Here is a 17,794-nt window from a genome sequence, read left to right on the forward strand (position 1 = left end):
ATCGCTTTAATTTTTTAATTATTATTGTTATTATTTTTTATTATCCCTCGCCGGCGTATTGGGCTGGCGTTGCCACTGCACTTCCATACCTCTCCGGCTTTTTTTTAATATTATTTTTTATTTATTTTTTGGAGGGGTGAGGAAGAGGGGGGTGTGTGCCTGCGCGTGTGCCTGCGTTGGCAGAAGAGCCGGGGTGTCCAAGCCCGCTCCCGCAGCAGCCACCATTGGCGAGGAGGAGGGCTGGGGAGGAAGGGCTGGCGAGACAGCCGCAGTGCGAGCCCTCCCCGGCGGGCGGGAGGCCGCGGTGCCGGGCGCCGAGCCGGGCATGGCCCCGTAGCGCATCCCCTGCCTGCAGCCCGCCTGCCTGCAGCTCGCCTGCCTGCTCCGCTGCCTGTCTCCCCCCCAGTCCTCGCTGATTTACAGGCGGGGGGTTGGGGGGAAGGGCTGGGGAGGGAAGGAGGGAGGGAGGGAAAGAGGAAGGGGTGATTTGGGGAGTGAAAACTGGAGCTGCGTTCACCCCCCCAACCCCCCGCCCCGCGCTTCCCACCCCCACCCTCCGGCTCTGGGCGAGCCAGACACGGTTTGCCCAGTGCAGAGAGAGGGGCTCCGTGTTCCGCCTCCGTGGAGTATTTGGGATTGGAGAGAGTGACACACACACACACGCACACACACACACACACACGCACACAGAGACCATCTGCAGTGTCAATGCGGCGCCTGCTCTGAAGACTGAAGTGGGGGGAAAGGAGAAGAGAAAAAAATTATTATATATATACACCAAAACCCACCCAAAGCAAGCGAGGAGCACCGCCAGGTAAGGAGTCCTCCCCGCCCCGCCCGGGCAGCAGGGGCTGCGGGAGGATCCCCGAAGGATGCCCCGGAGGATGCCCCGGGAGGGCCGGCGGGGCTGCAGCGGTACCTGCCCTGCACACCTGGCGGCGGTGGAGCGGGGGTCCTGGGAGGGGCTGCTCCGCACCCCCGGGTCCTGGGGAGGGGGTCGGGGCTGGCAGGCAGGGACCCCCGCGGACAGCGGGCTGAGCCGGGGGGCTCGGGCACGGCCCCTCCGCCCCTCCCGGCCCGGCTTGGGAGGATGCTGGGGGTGGGGGTCGCAGAGGGGAGCCCCCTTCTTCACATGCCCAGCGCGCAGGGGACGCGGTGCCCGGTGTCCCCCCGTCCCCGGGTCCCCGATGGCTTTCCCCCCCCCCATACATAAGGCTCAACTTTTCTCCCCGGGGGTAGCGGCTCCAGCGGCGCAGCCCGTCCCTCATCACCCTCGGCTGCGGATTTTCCTCCCCTCAGGGGGTATCTTCCCCATTCGATGCTCCAGCGCTTTCTTTGGGAGAGGGGCTGGAGGTATTAGCAAACTTTTCCTGCTCCCGATGAGACTGCAGCTGGACGGGGCTGGAGGCAGAGCCCTGTTCCCGGGGAGGATAACACCGCCCGGGTGACCGAGGGGTAGGGACAAGGGCCACCCCCGGTGGTGAGCGCCTAGGAGAGAAGGGGAGACCTCTGTCCTTTCCCTTCTTGCGAGGTGCTGGAGAGTTTTCCTGCCCGAATCCCGGCTGCGGAGTCAGCGCTGCTAAACCTCCCTCCTTCCCTCGGTGCATGTGTTGTGCTGCAACCGAAACCTGCGTATTGATGCTCTGCGTTTATCAGACATATGCCCTTAAATTATGTAGACAGCGAGAAGTGATCTAAACACCGAGCCGCACATGGTTTTGGTGGAAATCTAATACTCCGGCAGCAGATGAGTTCCTCCCAGATAAACAAACCCACTTGCTCAGCCCCAGCAGGGCTGAGTGCTGTTTGGGTTTGTAGTGGCTGCATGTGGCTGCTCCATCCCCAGCCCAGAGCAAACCCTCCTCCTCCTGGGGCTCCATCTGCTCCCGGTGCCGGGAAGGGATGCAGCCAGCGTTCGCCGTGCTGGATGCGGTTGTAGGACCTGCAGGACTCGCCTTCGTGGAAAGGACCAGGTGGAGAGCGTGTGGCTGTGCTCCTCTCCCGGAAAACTTCCACCCCGCTTTGCTTCCCAGCCCTGCCGCCGGGCAGCCGTGCTGCTAGCTCGCTGGAAACGCACCTGATTTTCCATGGCTTCCCTCCGCTGCCGGGATGCGATGCCTGGGATGAGAGGTTTTGGGGGAAGCGAGCGGGTTCTGAGGCTTTCCAGGGGGTGGGGGTGAGTGGTGCAGAGCGGAAGGTTTGGACCGGGACCCCTGGGATTGCTGGGGGATGCTCTTGCTCCGCGGGAACAATGACGGTGTCAGGGGATTTTTACAGCCGATGCAACCGCTCGCAGCCTTCTAGGGACTTATCTTGAGCGTGCACCAGCCCTGCACAAATATTTTGGGAGGCATAAGGCGTGCTAACTTATTTTCTTTATCTGTCCTCTGTTTCACCCGGGTCTTGTCCGTAGAAACCGGTGAAACCCGTAAGCGGGCAGGACCAGCGGAGCGAGGGTTTGCTCTGCCTTTGCCGTCTCGGGGATTTTAATTACGGCGTGTGCCTCCCAGTGTGAGATTAGGTGCTTTTCCCCCTGGCTAAGCTCACTGGCTCAAGGTCCAGGGGGTACGAGCAGCGTTTTGTTTGCGGTTGAATTGCCGGGGGAGGTGTGTGCTTGTTTGTTTGTGCGCGGGATCCTTCGCCGGAGCCGGGCTTCCAGCGGTGCAACAGATGTGTGTCTGCTTCCCGTGTGCAGCCAGGTTTGAACGTGCAATCCCAGCCCCGTCACGGAAGCCTGGGATTTTCATCCCTCCTGCGCCCAGACCCATCCTCCGTGGGGGTGTCTCCTTTCCGAAAGGACCAGTCCGAGGCTTTTTCCTTTCTGTCCCAACCTTAAACGTGCGGCGCTCGGCGACATCGATACGATGCGCGATAAATGACAGCCGCATGATCTAAGTGTTGTTTATGTCCAAGACGGGTGTTTTAAAATCCAGGCTGTTGATCACTCGCGGTGCTGTTGGGGAAGCGTTTGCCTGACGATTGCAACCGCATTGTAGGCGCTGAGGGCTGGTGTTAAATCTGCTCAGCGAGCAGCCCCAGCACCTGGCGAGCGGAGAGGGATGAGCGCTATCGCAAATCCAGAGGGAGATGCTGAACTTCTCCACGGGGAGAGGAAATATTCGAGCCTTCCCCTCATGCGCTCACCTGCCAGCATCCCTCTCGCCGCGGCGAGCCTGGTGCTAGACAGCCTGTGGATGTGGCAAAGCCGAGGGCTGAGCACAGGCACGGGAGCGGCTCAGATCCCTCGCCGGGGAGGCAGGAACCGTCTTTGGCAGCCGAATCCCGGGGGGCACCGGGCTGCCGGAGCGGGTTTCGCGTCGAATCCTCTACTTTTGCAGGCTGAGGAGGGGAGGAGGGACGCCGGAGCCCCTTTTGCGTTGCATCTTTTTGCTTTTACCGAGCTGCTTTGTCTCTGCCTCCCAATTTCCTCGATGCCGGGCGGCCGCAGTAAAACCAACCTCCCTCTGGCAGCGCCGGGGTTTGATTCTCGCCCCGGGGCGAGGAGCCCTGCGAGGTCTTGCGGCGCTCGGGTGTGATGGTGGGTTAACGCCGTGTAGGAATTAATTTCTCATTTGGAAGGGAGCTCTGAGAAGCTCCCTGCAAAGCCGGGAACAGCGCTGGCACAGCAGGCTCGTGCTCCGCGCCGGGATCCTACGCGGGGAGGGTGTTGGAGGTAGGGCTGTTGAGTTTCGGAGTTAGAGGTGCCAAAGTTTGTGGCTTGGCGCTGCCTACACGTGTTTTCGAGCAGGATGGTGTGCTGCCCTGCGAATCACTTGGCTCCTCCCGGTTTATTATTCACAATACTGCTTTATGAGGTCCCCCACGTGTGAGATTGAGACCCCGTGGCTGAGATTGAGACCCCACATCACCCCTTTGCAGAGGGGACTCAGAAGCCTCGTGTCTTGCCCATGAATTCCCCTCCACCACCAGGGATGTGTTTTGGATTATGAGGGTTTTTTTCCCTGGTGAAGCCCTCAAACAGCTTGATGCTCAAATAAAAAGCCCTTTCTGGTCCCCACCAATGTGACTAAAGGCTTCAGAGGGCTCTTTCTTGCTCCTTCTTGCTTGCAAGACTTGAGTTAATGGACACCAACAGCTCCAGGCGCCCAAGGCAACGAGACTTCCCGTCTGTGCAGAGAGTCTGGGCAACCCACTGACTTACTGCAGGGCATCAGTGATGAGCGTGCTTCCCTGCATGACTGTCTTCATGTGAGAAGTGCTTTATATCCTTTAGCTCTGAGCTCTCAAGGAGCCTGTGACAAAAAAAAACAGAGGGGAAAAAAGAAATAAAATTACGTAGGGCCGCCCGGATGTTTCTCTCGCTCAGGCTCTGAAGGGTTTTGAAACAGTGGGAGAGTGTTCTCTCCTTCCCGTGGTGTGGGTTGGGAAACTGAGGCACACAGAGGCAATTTATTGACAGGAATTCTCACTCATCACCACGAAATGCGAGCCGGACCCCAAGTTTGATGGTGGGAGCAGTGAGCGGTGTCCTGCCCTCAAGACTTGGGGCTTCATCACCCAAGAGCAGTCCTTGGTCACAACAGGACACTTTCAAGGTTGAATTTCTTAATTAAAATGACAGATGGGTGCTTCAAAATGAGACAGTATCATAGAATAGTTTGGGTTGGAAAGGACCTTAAAGATCACCCAGTTCCAACCCCTTGCCATGGGCAGGGACAACCAAACATCTTGGGTTAGGGGATTGGCCTGGGGGCAGCTGTGCCCTCATGAACCTTGGTCCTTGTGTCTTTGAAAAATTTGGTACAAAATGCTTTTAATCACCTTTGGGAATGGAGAGATCATTGTAAAAATGACGTGCTGAGATACCTACAGTGTGTTTGGTGATGTTCTGGAACCGTCATTCTTCCTTGTTTTTGTTTTTTTTTGACTCATCCCACAAGAACTTCTGGGTTTTTCTTGTTCTTCATGTGTGAATGAGCTCTGTGACTTTACCTCATCCTTGAGTAGTTGGACCTTTGCGAGGTGCCAAGTAAGAGATACCAAGTCTGCATCCCCTGAAACAGGAACCAGAGTGTTGTGTCATCTGCCCGGCACCCTTTCCTTTATTAAAACCCCCTCTGTGAGCCCTTAGAGATGCTCTGAAGGTTTTGAACAGGCAACCCTTGGTTTGAAAACCCCACTTTGCTTCAGACACCTGCAGTCTGTGCAGCTCCAGCTGATGTGAACCCTGCCAGGTGATTCCTGGGACATGAGAAGCCAACTTTTTACTGAAATATAACGTTCCCAGCTGCTTCCATCTCAAATTCTTTGTGGAAGGCACCAAGTTCTCAGAGCCTGAAGACCTGAATGAATGGGTTGAAACCCCCATCCCCACCATGCTGCAGCTGGCTTTGACCTTACCTGGGGGAATCACTAGAAAGAGAGAGGTCATTTGTGTGACTTTCTTTAAGCCCAGGCTTTGCTGCTGAGAGGGTTTCCCAGTGTTTTTTAGATACTTCATGCCATGAAACAGAGATCCAGATGCAAAAGTCAAGAGACTGAGATTCCCAGGTTTCTTTTGTAATAGGGATAAACAAAACTTCCCACTAAACGTGGCTGGATGATTGCACTGATGGCCCAAAAAGGAGACCTCAAATTGCCAAGTCTCCTGGTTTTTATCCTCTGAGTTTCCTTCCAGCTCTATTATCCATACATGAGTGGTCTGCTGGGGCTTTCCCACCCAGCCACTGGCAATAAATTTCCAGGAGCTGACTGGCACTTGAATTTGCCTTGTCCTTCTGACAGGACGAATGTGTGGCTCTAACACAGAGAATATGGGATAGGCTTCCATTACAGGCATTTGCATGATATATATCACACACTTCCCCCTCCTCCCTGCTCGTGGAAGGGCCAGAGGGATAAATCTTGATGCTTGGTGAACCAACCCCGCACCAAAGGCATGTAAATGTTTATGAAATGAGCCACCACGACCCACGTGTTGTTTCACCCTGAGCACAAAACGCCCCACGAGGGAGGAAAGGTGAGAGTGGTTGGAGGTGTTTTATTCCCAGAAACGTTTTCCTGTGAAACAGTGACGTGATGCTCGACTCAGGGGCTGTGTGGAGATGGTTAATATTTATATACTTGCTGTTTCTTCTCAATGAGGAACTTGCACTTGCTGCCAGCAGCCCCCTGACGCTCACTGAGGAAGAGCCTCACTTTTGAGTGTCCCGGCGTTCAACTCTTCACCGACTTGAGTTTGGAGCTATAGGAATGGGAGCAGTGAATTAGCAGTAAATCAAAGCCTGGATGGCTTCGTCCTCAACTGCAGCAAGATTTAAATTAAAGATGTCTTGCCTGAGTGAAGCCCTCGTAAGTCAAGCACTGGTGGTGTGTCAGTCCGGGCTTCGTCGGTGAGAGCTCAGCCCCTTTGAGACAGAAGCCCTGAGGAGCCCACACACTGATTCCCAGATGAACTGGGAAATTACCACTTCATTCCTTCTATTAGATGTTCTTTCTTTTCTTTCCTTTACTCCTTTTCCCTGACCCAAAGGGAAGATGGTCGTGCTGGGAAGTTGGGAAGAGGTTTGCAGATTCGCTGCACGTGTGTGTGGCCCTGTTTGACTCGGTTAGAGCACATTTGATTGTGAAAAGGGATTTATTTATTTATTTTTATTTTTTTTTTGGTGACAGGGGATTTGTCTATAATGTGGTGCTGGAAAGAAAACTCATTTAGAGACTAAGGAGGTGTATCCTGTTACAATTGCCTATTGATGGAACAGCAAGTGCTTGGTGTGCTGCTACACAGCTTTAATTTACTTTGGGGGAAACTTATCCTGGGCTGCCAAAAGGAGACTTGGGTTTGCTGGAGAGCTGTCCCACGGCCCTGAATGGGTCTGTTGGCATCTTCTTTGCTCATCTATCAAATGGGGGTGGTCTCTTAGAAGTGACTGTCCCTTCAGCCACCATCTAGTAGTTGTTTTGCTCTAATGACCTTTACAAATGACTCGCTTTTTGGAAGTGAGAGGATAAAACCGGGGAGGTTCTGGTTGGGAACTGACTCACCAGCCTGAGGAATAGCATCATGTACATGGCCAATTGTCACTAATGGCCCCTGTCCCACCCCTGGGCAGTGTCACCTTCCTCTGCTGGCTGGGAAGAGGCTTTCAGAGGCGGTGAGGAACAGGAGATTGTTCTATACTGAAGGCAAGGGCTCTGCCACCACAGCCCTGCCAGGGAGAGGAGGTGAGCTGGGAATACAACCACACCACTTGTGGAGCCAATCGAAGGCTCTGCTTGGATTTTTCTTTAATGAACAATCTAGGAGAGGAAAAATCCACCCAAACCCCCACACCCAAATTGGGATGGCTGTGCCTGCTTGAAGTGCTACCTTAAAAAATGTGAGTCCCTGCTCTGTTTTGGGAAATCCCTTTTATTTGTCAGGGTTCTAGTGCAAATTCCTGTTTCTTGCTAAAAGCAGAGCAACACGTGGAGTTTTGCAAGCTGTTACCCTGAGATGTGTAAATGCTGGGGGGCTGGCACTTGCATGGCTAATTTTGGGCATTTCCTCTGTTTTATTGTGTCTGTCCCTTTGTACTCTCCTCTTCATGATGTCTTCTTGATTAGATGGAGGGGCTGTCCCCTGCTACAATCTCCTTTCCTTCCAGCCACCCTGGATCCCAGGACTGATTTGGAGGGTTGCAATGACCTCCATACCTGGTGATTTTGGGGCTCTTACACCTCCATCACCCCCTGGAGCCCCTGCCTGCACCCCTCCAGAGCATCCAGCCCCCTCCCAGACAGCTTCCCTGGGGAGGACAGTGCTCAGAGGCAATCTGGAGGGTGAATTCTTGGTTTAAGCCACCTCAGGGAGGGCAGTTGCCTCCTCACCCCGAAGACGGCAGGATGAGCTCTGAGTTCTCCTCCTGCGTTGAGCTGCTATGGTGATGAGTTGCTATAGAAACACAGAGTTAGCATTATTATTTATTATTGAAAGGTGCTTCTTTTCAGCTCCTGGTCGTGCCAAGAAGACCCCGGTGCTGGGTGTGGGACACTGCCCGCCCTGTCCACACAGGATGGTGGGTTAAGCTCTCCAGCAATCCAGGCTTTTAGCCCCGCTGGAGGCAAACAACCGTGCTGTGCTGGCCCAGCAGGCTGATCTGGTTAAACAAATCCCCCCAGTATGTTCCCGTCACAGGTTCCTTCCTTCGTCAGATCCATCCTTTGGAGGGGGGATTTGAGTGAAGCGTTTCATTATAATGAGCTTAGTTATTTCCAAACTGGTAATCGCGTGTCACCATTTGGTGCGAAGGGTTTGCATTAAGTTCTTTAATAATATGTCTGTTCATCCATCACAAATACTGTATTCACAGGACCTTGTAGTGATTGCCTGGTAAATACCTTCTCTTATCTCTGCCTGTGCTGCTCCTTGTTGTTTGCTGAAGTTCCTCCCCCCTCAACTCTCCCTCTCTGCAAATCCATCCCTCCGCGCTGGGAGGCAGGGAAGCTCCTCCGGTGCTCCCTGTCCCCGGGTCCTGCTCTGCCTGAGCCACCCTGGAGCTGGGCATCCCTCCAGGGGTGCCTGCAAGATGCCAAGCAGGGCCAAGTGATGCTCAGGGCATCGCTCTGCCCGCCCTCACCATCACTTTCCAACTGCCAGTGGCGGGGGATAAATCCTGCATTGGGGCTGTTGCTCCCCATGGGTGGAGCAGGTGTGTTCTGTAGGCTGGGTGCTGAGCAAGGATCTGTCTGGGAGCTGCAGCAGAGGGTCCTGAATGGACCTCATTTATACAGGACACATCCACTGGTTTGGGAATGCACAGCTGGGAAGAGCAGGAGGGATGCAAAGCCAGATTCCTGAGTCCCCTGCCTGGAGCCACCGGGCTCACGGCTTCCCCTCGAAGCTGGAAGCGCTGCAGAGGTGGCTCTGCAAGGAAACCTCCCTCCCTCCTGCTGTCCTTCACACCCTGGCAGCCCTGAGGATGCTGCAGCCACTGCAGAGGGGTGGCTCGGTGGGGACAAAAGGCTGGGAGGATGGAGGGATGTCCAGAGCCGCTGGGAGGATTGGGGCTGTTTTCCCTCTCTGTCTGGGGCAGGGGAGGGCTTGGCTTTGCTTGCAGCAAGGATTAGCAGTGCAGTTCTTTCTTCTTCACCCTCCTGGCTCCCTGGAAATTGCCTAGTTGGGAGAAAAAAAAAAAAAAAGAAAGGGAAATAAAAAAAGAAGGAAAACAACACATTTTCTTGCTGCAGAATTAACAACTGGGAGGTGAAGTTTTCAGGGCTGGGTTGGTGCAGCTGCAGGGGGTGGTTGAGCTTCTCCTCACAGGTGCTGCAGGTGCAGGGCTGGGCTCTCCCTGCAGTCCTTGCAGATGCTCTCCCGGGGACAGGGTGGGGAGGGATGCAGGAATGGCTGGACCAGTGCAGGATGCTGGGTATGGAAAGACTTGGGCGTGGGGGAATCTCTGCTGTCTCGTGGTGGTTGAAGTTCCCTGAATTCCTCTGGGTCTGCACCTTCCCAAGTCTTTGAGGAAACAAAAGGAGGTTCTTTAAAGCACTCCCTCTGGCAGGAATAAAACACCTTCCTTTGCAGAGCCTGCTTCATTGCTTGAAGTCAATCCCTTTGGGCTTTGTATTTTCCTTCTTGGAAGCTGAGCTCCCCGTGGGGAAGGGAAAAAAACACCCGGGGGGGGGCAAGAACAGGCCTGGGGGGTTTGGGGGGCCTTCCTGGGAAGTGCAGGTTGGAGGTGTAGGGAAGGATGAGGGGTCCAGTGGTGGGGTCTGGGGGTGAATGCTGACCCCTCACTGTGCCAGAGACTCCTGCAACCCATCCTGCAAGAGCTGTTGGTAGTGTAGGGTCACATCCAGCCTATCTCTGATGTATTGATGGTTGGGAGGATCCTGCTGGAGTGGGAGATGTCCCTGCATGTCCTGCATGTGCCAACCCCTACTCCTCTCCTAAAGGAGGGGAGCTGGCTGTGGGAGAGGAAAGATGGCTGTGTTTTGGCTGGGTCATCCCTGCTGATGTGGGTCTGGAGGGGTTGTGTTTTGCTTCTATCACCCCTTTTTCTCCAGCCCGAGCTGCAGCTGCAGCTGCTTGGATATTTGCACTTGGAAGGAAGTCATCCAAGTGGTGGCATGGACTTAGGACTGACTGGGGGAGTGCCCTTGGCTCCCAACAGCTGTGAGACCACCCAGTCTCAGGTTTCTCTCCAAAAGCCTGCTTGAGGGAAGACTCATTTTCACCACTGGACTCAGAACATCTTTTCAGTCTCTGGTTTTCCCTTCCTGCCCTCCGTGGTGGCTCCCAGAGAGCAGGAGCTGCTCCCCTGGACCAAGAAAGGGCAGGAGGAACGAGGCACCCTTGGAGCTGCTCCCTCTGCCTGGGGGAGGGATAGAGAAGGGAGGTGAGAGAGGTGAGCCATGTGCTTAAACCACAGTCATGTGCTTAAACCACCTCTCAGAGCCATTCAGGAGGGATTTTTTTCCCTCCTTTATGATGGAGTTGCTGTCCTTGCCTGCCTCAGCAAGGCAAGCAGCTCAAGGGGACGCCTCTGAATGAAGGTAACAACTTTTAGGACAAATTCCTCTCCATGTAACATCTGAGAGAAAGCATGGAAAGGAGATGGCAAGTGGGCCTAATTAGGTAAGTATTACCCATTAGGAAGGGGAAGGAGCTATCAAGTCGATTCCCATTTCCTTCTTATTTTACATGCCTGATTTTTCCGCCTCTCCAGGAGGTGGTGTGTGAAGTAGGTCTCTCCTTAGCTTGGAGAAGTAAATAGTCAGAACATGATGCACTCTGAAGCAATTCCCAAAGCTTTCCAAATCTGGACTCAGCTGAGGATTTTTAGCATCTTCACAAGCCTTCCAGGAACATTCCAGCATCCGTGAGACCTGGTAGGGATTTATTTCCCTGCTTCATACGAGGGAACCAAGGCACAGGTGGGCAGCAGGATTTGCATATTCCATGGGTGTCCTGTTCATATTTCTCTCTGTTTTATCTATTCTGCCTGGAAGTAGAGATGACTTCTCGCCTCCTGGTTGCTTCCCAGTGTAAACCTGGATGTTTGCAGTGTGAACACATGGAGGTACATTGGGATGAGCCCCCCAAATCACATTCTTCACCCCTACTTGACCACAGCATGTCCCCACATCCTCCTGGCCGCGGGACCCCCCCCTTTGCTCCCGTGTTCCCAAAGTCCCTCTCTGTTGCCTCTTAGAACAACACATTGGAGCGTGGGCTGCAATTACGGAGCCATCAACGGGTGCCTGTAACACATTTTGGCAAGGACAGGGGACGGTTTGTGCACCAAGCCTGCAAGGGAAGCGTTTTCCTCCCCACCTTGCCTTCCTCCCCCTGCTCTGGAGTTGGTGAGTGGCGTTATTAAAGGCTGTCGGGAACTGCTGTCATTGGCACAGTCAATGGCTGACACAAGGCAGCCCTCAGACTTTGACTCATCACACACTCACACACACACTCTGCAATGCATGAGCCACACACACAAAAAAGAGGCAGTTCCTCACGTGCATCACCCTTTTTCCAGCTGTTTGAGCCCTTTTTTTTTTTTTTTGCATTCATCTCAGAGAAGAAGTCTTGATTGTCCTGCAGTGTAAGCAAGAGATCTGAGCTGCACCGTGGTGCCTGCACGTTTCCAGCTCTCTCGTTATCTCGTAGTGGAAGTTGTGGTCTCTTTTTTCCTTAAATACAACTACGTGCATCCATATATATATATAGATATATATGTGTATGTTTTATACATACACATAAAAATACACATTTATATGCACACTGCTACACACAAATGCAAACTACACATGGTTAGAAAATGCCAATCTGTTCACCCTGCACTCTTCACGGATCGCTGCCAAGTTTTTCCCCTCACAGTTCAGGAAAGGTTTTGTAGGTCCAGATTTCTGGAGAAGGAAGGGCAGCCTTTCCACACAAAGCCAGAGTTAGGAGGGATTTAGGACAAGCCCAGTTCTCCTTTTTACTCCATCATTCCTGGATCAGATGCTGGTGGAAGAGGGACGTTTTCCAGCTCGTAGGGAGGAGAGAGAAGAAAGGAAAGAGTTTGAGGTTTTGCTCAGCCACAGAACTAGGAATAAATAGAACAATCTTGGACAAACCTCTGTGTCTGGGAAGGTGGCTCCACTGAGCTTGGCTGCTTTAATGCTTTTCAGAAGGTGCTGGTCCATGCCCTGCTGATGGCAAAGGGGTCTCTGGGGGGCTGTGAGGGGTGGGAGATGAAGGTTGTGCGCCGCTTCTCATCCCTCCAAGTGGCTCGGCTGGAGCCTGGCCACGAGCACTCAAGTGGGGCAGCACAAGGTGCCACGAGCCTGGAGGACATCCCAAGCAGATTGCAACTCTGTGACAATCTGTTTTCCCAGTCCTTGGCTGTGCATGGACTCCTGCTCACACAGACGTCTCCGTGGCTCCCCATGGTCGATGCACAGGATGCTTTGGTCCATATTTCTCCCCATCAACAGCTTTGCTGGCCACACAGGCTCCTTTCCTGCTCTGCTTCCCCTCTTTTCCAGGTATTTTTGTGTGTGGAGGGTAATTTTGATGCTTTTCCATACCTGCACAAGGATATGTAGAAGTTACAGTGTGATGCTTGAAGGCTTTTCTCTTGGTGATTTGCCTCTTGGTTTCACTTTGTGGTTGTCCCCTCTCCTGTCTTGCTTCTTCTTCCCTGGTAACACAGGCAGCAGAATCAGCTTTATTTTATAATAAGCAAAGAGGTCTCCAGGTGCAGGTTTGTGCTCTCCTGTCTCTTCTCCACTGCTCTCTGCCAGTGGGTGACTTATTTCACCACCCATAATTAGCCTCTCCCAAGGTCTCGCTGTTGCTGGGCTGAGGCAGAAGGTTTTACAGCAACTGCCTGTTCTCAAACACAGAAAAAAAAGAATCCCTTCCTCAGCCCAGCATGAGGAGGGAGAGGATTTGACACTGTTTTGTGCTGCTGCTGAAGCAGGGTGGGTGGCAGGAGGGACCCGAAGTGGCCCGTGGCAGTGCTGGGACGTGGTGGGGAAGGTGGATGGAGGATGGAGGATGTGTGTGTGTGTCAGCCTCCCCACGCAGAGGAAGGAATCAAATGTCTGCCCTGTATCAAATACCAAGCTGGATTCCTGTGGGACCAGGTTATTGGTGAGGAGGAAGCTGACCTTCTCTTGTGTTTATGAACTGAATCTCTAGCTCGCTTTGGGTTTGATTTTTTTCCCTCCCTCCTGTTAACGGAGTGCAATACTCCATTTCAAAGGAAATGACATTTCCTTCATTTTCTCCTTTGCTGTGATTTTTTTTTTTTTATTATTGTTTTTAATGCTGCTCAAGATGAACAGACTTTCTTCCCTTTGGCTTTCTGTGCTTTATACTTGGCTTGTCACACTGGATGTTGCTGCCCGTGTCTGTGGGGGTCCACGAACTGTGACGGAGCTCAGGGATATTCCCCTGTTACAAATTCTCTTGGAGCTGGGCAAACACATTATTATTTTATTAGCCACATCCCAGCAAGTTTGAGAATTAAAAATCCTCATCATTTTCCTGTCAGAAAGATCTGCCCTTCTTCCTCCTGGCTGTCTCATCTCCAGCCTTCCCTGATGCGGTTTTTGCTGCAAATCCTTTCCTGCGAGAGCTGGTCTTGAGCACCTTCAGAGCAGCAAGTCCTTTGGAGCCCCATTTCCTTTTCCTTCCTCTCCTACCTGCGGAGAGCAGATTTTTGGAAGCTTGAGTGCTCTGTTCTCCCTGCTCATGGGTCCCTTGGAGATAGCTGAAGCTACTTTGCTGAAGTTCACAGGCGACTTTTGAAACCCTCGGCCATCGCATTCATGTATATACATATAAATATATATATACATATAAAACATCTCTTCTCTCTTCCCTCCTGCTTTCTTTCTCTGTCAGGAATCCAGCTGTGCAACATGTGGCACTTGTAGGACTTGGAAGGCAGGAAGATCAAGCAAACACAGAGCTTTCAGCGAGAAGAGATAAATTTCCAGAATAAATTCGAGCCACGTAGGCCCCAGCCTGTTTTAGTTTTAAAGCCCTGCTGGTAGTGATGTGTGGGAGCTGCAGATATAAAGCCAGGGAGAGGAGAAGAGTTTATTTGTATTATTTCTGGCACCTTGGTGGAAAAAAACCTCTGTTCTGAGTTCGTGGTGCTTGGCACAATGTCTGTCTGCACGGGCTGTCGCAGGGAACCTGCAAGTTGAGCTCTACCTTCCTGCATGGCTTGAAGGCAGAGGGGAAAAAAAACGGGAATTAGGAGAGACTGAGAGAGTGTTATAAGTGGAAGAGGGAAGTGCCGGATTTGTGGGGGTGTATGGGATGCAGATGGCCACAGAGGAGAAATATCTTGTTATTAATAACCCACTGAATTGCAATTTTACACCTGTGTTTGCTGCTGCAGTTTTTATCTCGGCGCTGGGTGTCTGGCAGGAGCACAGCTGCGGGCTGTGGGCTCCCTCCTGCAGGCAGCTGCTGGGGATTTCCTATTCACTGCAGACCCAGGGGACAGGTCAGGGTTTGGCATGCCCAGGGGTAGTGAGCCATGACCATGGATTTGCTGCAGTGTGGTTTGGTCCTGTGCTCCCAGCCGTGTTTGCTGATGCTGACAGAGAAAGTCTGGCCAAGGGAGTTGCTACGTGGACTTGCTGGTTTTTTTTCAGGGAATCAGAGAATGGTTTGGGTTGGAAGGGACCTTAAAGATCATCTGGTTCCAAACCCCTGCTGTGGGTAATGACACATTGCACTATTCCAGGTTGCTCCAAGCCCCATCCAGCCTGGCCTTGGACACTTCCAGGGATCCAAGGGCAGCCACAGCTTCTCTGGGCAACCTGTGCCAGGGCCTCCCCACCCTCACAGGGAAGAATTTCTTCCTAACATCTGATCTAAACCTGCCCTTCTTCAATTTAAAACCATTCCCCCTTTGTCCTATCACTCCGTGCCCTTGCCAAAAGTTCTTCTTTTTGGACAAGTCCTTTTTTTTCTGTTTATCACTATGTTTTTGTTTTACTAAGCTAAAATAAGTAGATAAACTTAGTAGATAGTGGCCCCTGGATGCACTCCCCAGGTCTGCCCCAAAAAGCACGAGAGCTCCAGGTACAGATCAATGCTACATTCACCCTGATGCCACCACCAACAACCCAAACTTCATTTCCCTCCCTTTTCCCATCTGGTACTTTCCCTCTAATCAAAACAAGAGAGTTACAGGCTCTAACTCTTGAATCAAGGGCAAATTTCAGCCCAACCTCCCGTCTGCTTGGATGCCTCATGTCGTTAAAATCCAACTGCAGCCACCCAAAGGTGCCCAGCTGGCCCCAGGCTGTGTGTCCAGGTAATTCAGGAGCCAGGACAAGGCACTGTGTCCTCCAGCACTTTACCTGAGGCCCCTGGGGGCTGGAGCACAGATGATGCTCTCCACGAGCAGGGAGGATGCTCCTACCCTGTGTGGAGACAGCTGTGACTGCATCCCCAGGGGCAGAGGTGCATGGGCACAGGTTTACAGCTTTTTGCAGGGTTTGAGACTTGTGTGATACTCAAAATGTGGGGTTCTGTGGGGTGAGGGAAGAGTGTAACAAGTCCTGTTTTGGAGAGAGGGATGAGTGGGAGCAGGAGAGCAGGCTTGGCCCTTGGGGAGCTGGAGCACACATGGATCCAGTCCTCTGTGGGTCTTACTCTTCCAACACCTCAGCAGCTGCTTTATGGTGTTTCTTCAGGTCTTAAAACCTGTGTGTTATCAAGGCCTCCATTTCCTATAAGCAGGATTTTATGATCAGAGATGACCTTTCCATGCCCCCCACATTAAAAACACCCCTTTGTCTCAGCCACAGGTGCCTTTGTCCTGTGTGAGCAGAGATGAACAAAGCAGCTGGTGTTGGGATCTGGATTAAATTAGAGTTTTGCTTGCAGCTGACTAAGCAAACAAGTAACTTTCTTCTGGGTAGCACAACCCAGATCTGAACCCCCTGGTTATTACAAACCCGTCTTTTGCAGACTGATGGGCTCATGTGCCCCTTTCTGGTGCTGGGCTTTCTGTGGAACACCTATCCTCCTCACACAGCTAATGCTTTGTGGTGATGGATCTGCAATTACGAGGCTGTGCAAACAGCTAAAACAATTGCATCACCCTCCTTGTGGCTGCTCTGGGGTGATTTGTTGGCTTGTTGATAGCACTAGGCATGATTTGTGCAAATGAAGGGTCAGACCTGTGAAGTGCAGGGCACCTGCAGCTTCCATCCACGCCCGAGCGGCCCAGGGAAGATGTTTATGGAAGGAAAAGGGGAGATTTTACCTTTTCTGTGTGTGTTTTGCAGCAGCAGCAAGCTGCCAGCATAGTGCCACTGCTGATGGCAGCCTGGCAGCGTCTCCTCTGGAGGCTGGAAGCACAGGGATAAATTGCAGAAAGCTTTAGCAGCAGAGTAGCCTGGTCAGACACCTCCTCCCTCCCTCCCCCAGCCCCCCACAGGCTGGGTGCCAGCAGCAGGACTGTGTGCCCTGTCATTTCAGGACAGCCTGGATGCATCCATGCACACTCCCAGCCCAACACGGTGACCACTGAACTATTTAAAGCGGTCTCAGCGACGACACTCGAGTGTGTAATGCCCCTGGTTCTGCTGATGCTGGCAAAGTGCTGGTGCAGTGGATGGGTTTGAGACTGATGGGAATTTGCCACTCTGGAGATGTCAGGATGTGTGTTCCTGAATGATGCACCAGAGGAGATGATAACAGAGAAAATCGGCGACAAAGGAGGTTCCCCTGGTGCTGCAAAATAGTTGTTGCTGTGGCACTGAGCTTGGAATTACAGCATGGGCTGTAGCTCTGTGTTTGTCTTGCTGGCTCTGTGTGACCTTGGCCAAGTCAGAGAATTATTGACTGGTTTGGGTTGAAGGGGCCTTAAAGATCATCCAGCTCCACCCCGTGCCATGGGCAGGGACACCTTCCACTGTCCCAGGTTTCTCCAGTCCCTGTCCAGCCTGGTCTCTGACACTTCCTCTTCATCCTCCTGGACCTCTGTCTCCCTGAGGTATTTCTACACTGAAAATTCTGGAGGTGGGCATCTTGATAAGAGCTCCTGGTTGCCCTTGCAAGCAGCAATGTGTTATTTTACTGGGGGGAGCTGGAAAGACCCTTTGGGGACAAAGTGTGATGAGCTGTGGTGGGATGGCAAAGTAACAGCGGCCTCGTGTCACCAGGCTCTGTGCCACCCCATCCTCCCAGGGCATCCATGTGGATTTAACTTATATGGGAATAATCTGTAAATAAGGGCTGCTCCTGATCCTGGAGGCACCCAGCTTGGGCTGTTATACACTCTATACTACATGCTATATTTTATATATTACATCTATATGATCTATAACCCATTATATATTATATTATGTATTATATCTCATATAACTGTACCATAAATTATTTCCTTACTGAAAGGAACCAGGTGCCTGAGACTCTGCTGTGGGAATTTTGGAACTGACCTGGTAGCCAAGGGATCATAAAATCCTCTCATTCCGACCCCCTGCCATGGGCTGGGACACTTTCCACTGGAGCAGGTTGCCCATCAGGAACATGTCCTGCTCCTCCTGTGTTGGTAGCCCAAGTGCTGTCTGATCCATCCTAGGACGAGTGGATAAGGCAAAACTTTTCTTTACAAATATGTGTTACTAAATGCTGGAACTTGGTGAAATTTAGACAGACTTTTATCATGTCCAGAAGGGAAGGACCCTCCCAGTTTTTACTACCTGCTCCAAAGCGTGGCAGCTTCCCAGCAAGGCAGTGAAAAGAACATAACTGAGGTCAAATATAGAAAAAAAAAAAATTAAAATCAGTAACTTGCTGAAACTTTTCTCCTAATTTAGTTCT

The 17,794-nt window shown here is 52.3% G+C and overlaps 1 protein-coding gene across 1 annotated transcript in view; it reads left to right on the forward strand.

The window, feature by feature from the left end:
• The first annotated feature begins 571 nt into the window (after nucleotides 1-571).
• Nucleotides 572-17,794, forward strand: part of PLXNA4 (plexin A4) — a 437,461-nt gene continuing 420,238 nt past the window's right edge. Inside the window, exon 1 of the mRNA XM_050323730.1 lies at nucleotides 572-814. The gene's annotated coding sequence lies outside the window, so the exon portion shown is untranslated. The remainder of the gene's footprint in view (nucleotides 815-17,794) is intronic.

Source organism: Myiozetetes cayanensis, unplaced genomic scaffold (assembly GCF_022539395.1).
Source record: "Myiozetetes cayanensis isolate MyiCay16 unplaced genomic scaffold, myiCay2020 scf3, whole genome shotgun sequence".
NCBI classification, from domain to species: domain Eukaryota; kingdom Metazoa; phylum Chordata; class Aves; order Passeriformes; family Tyrannidae; genus Myiozetetes; species Myiozetetes cayanensis.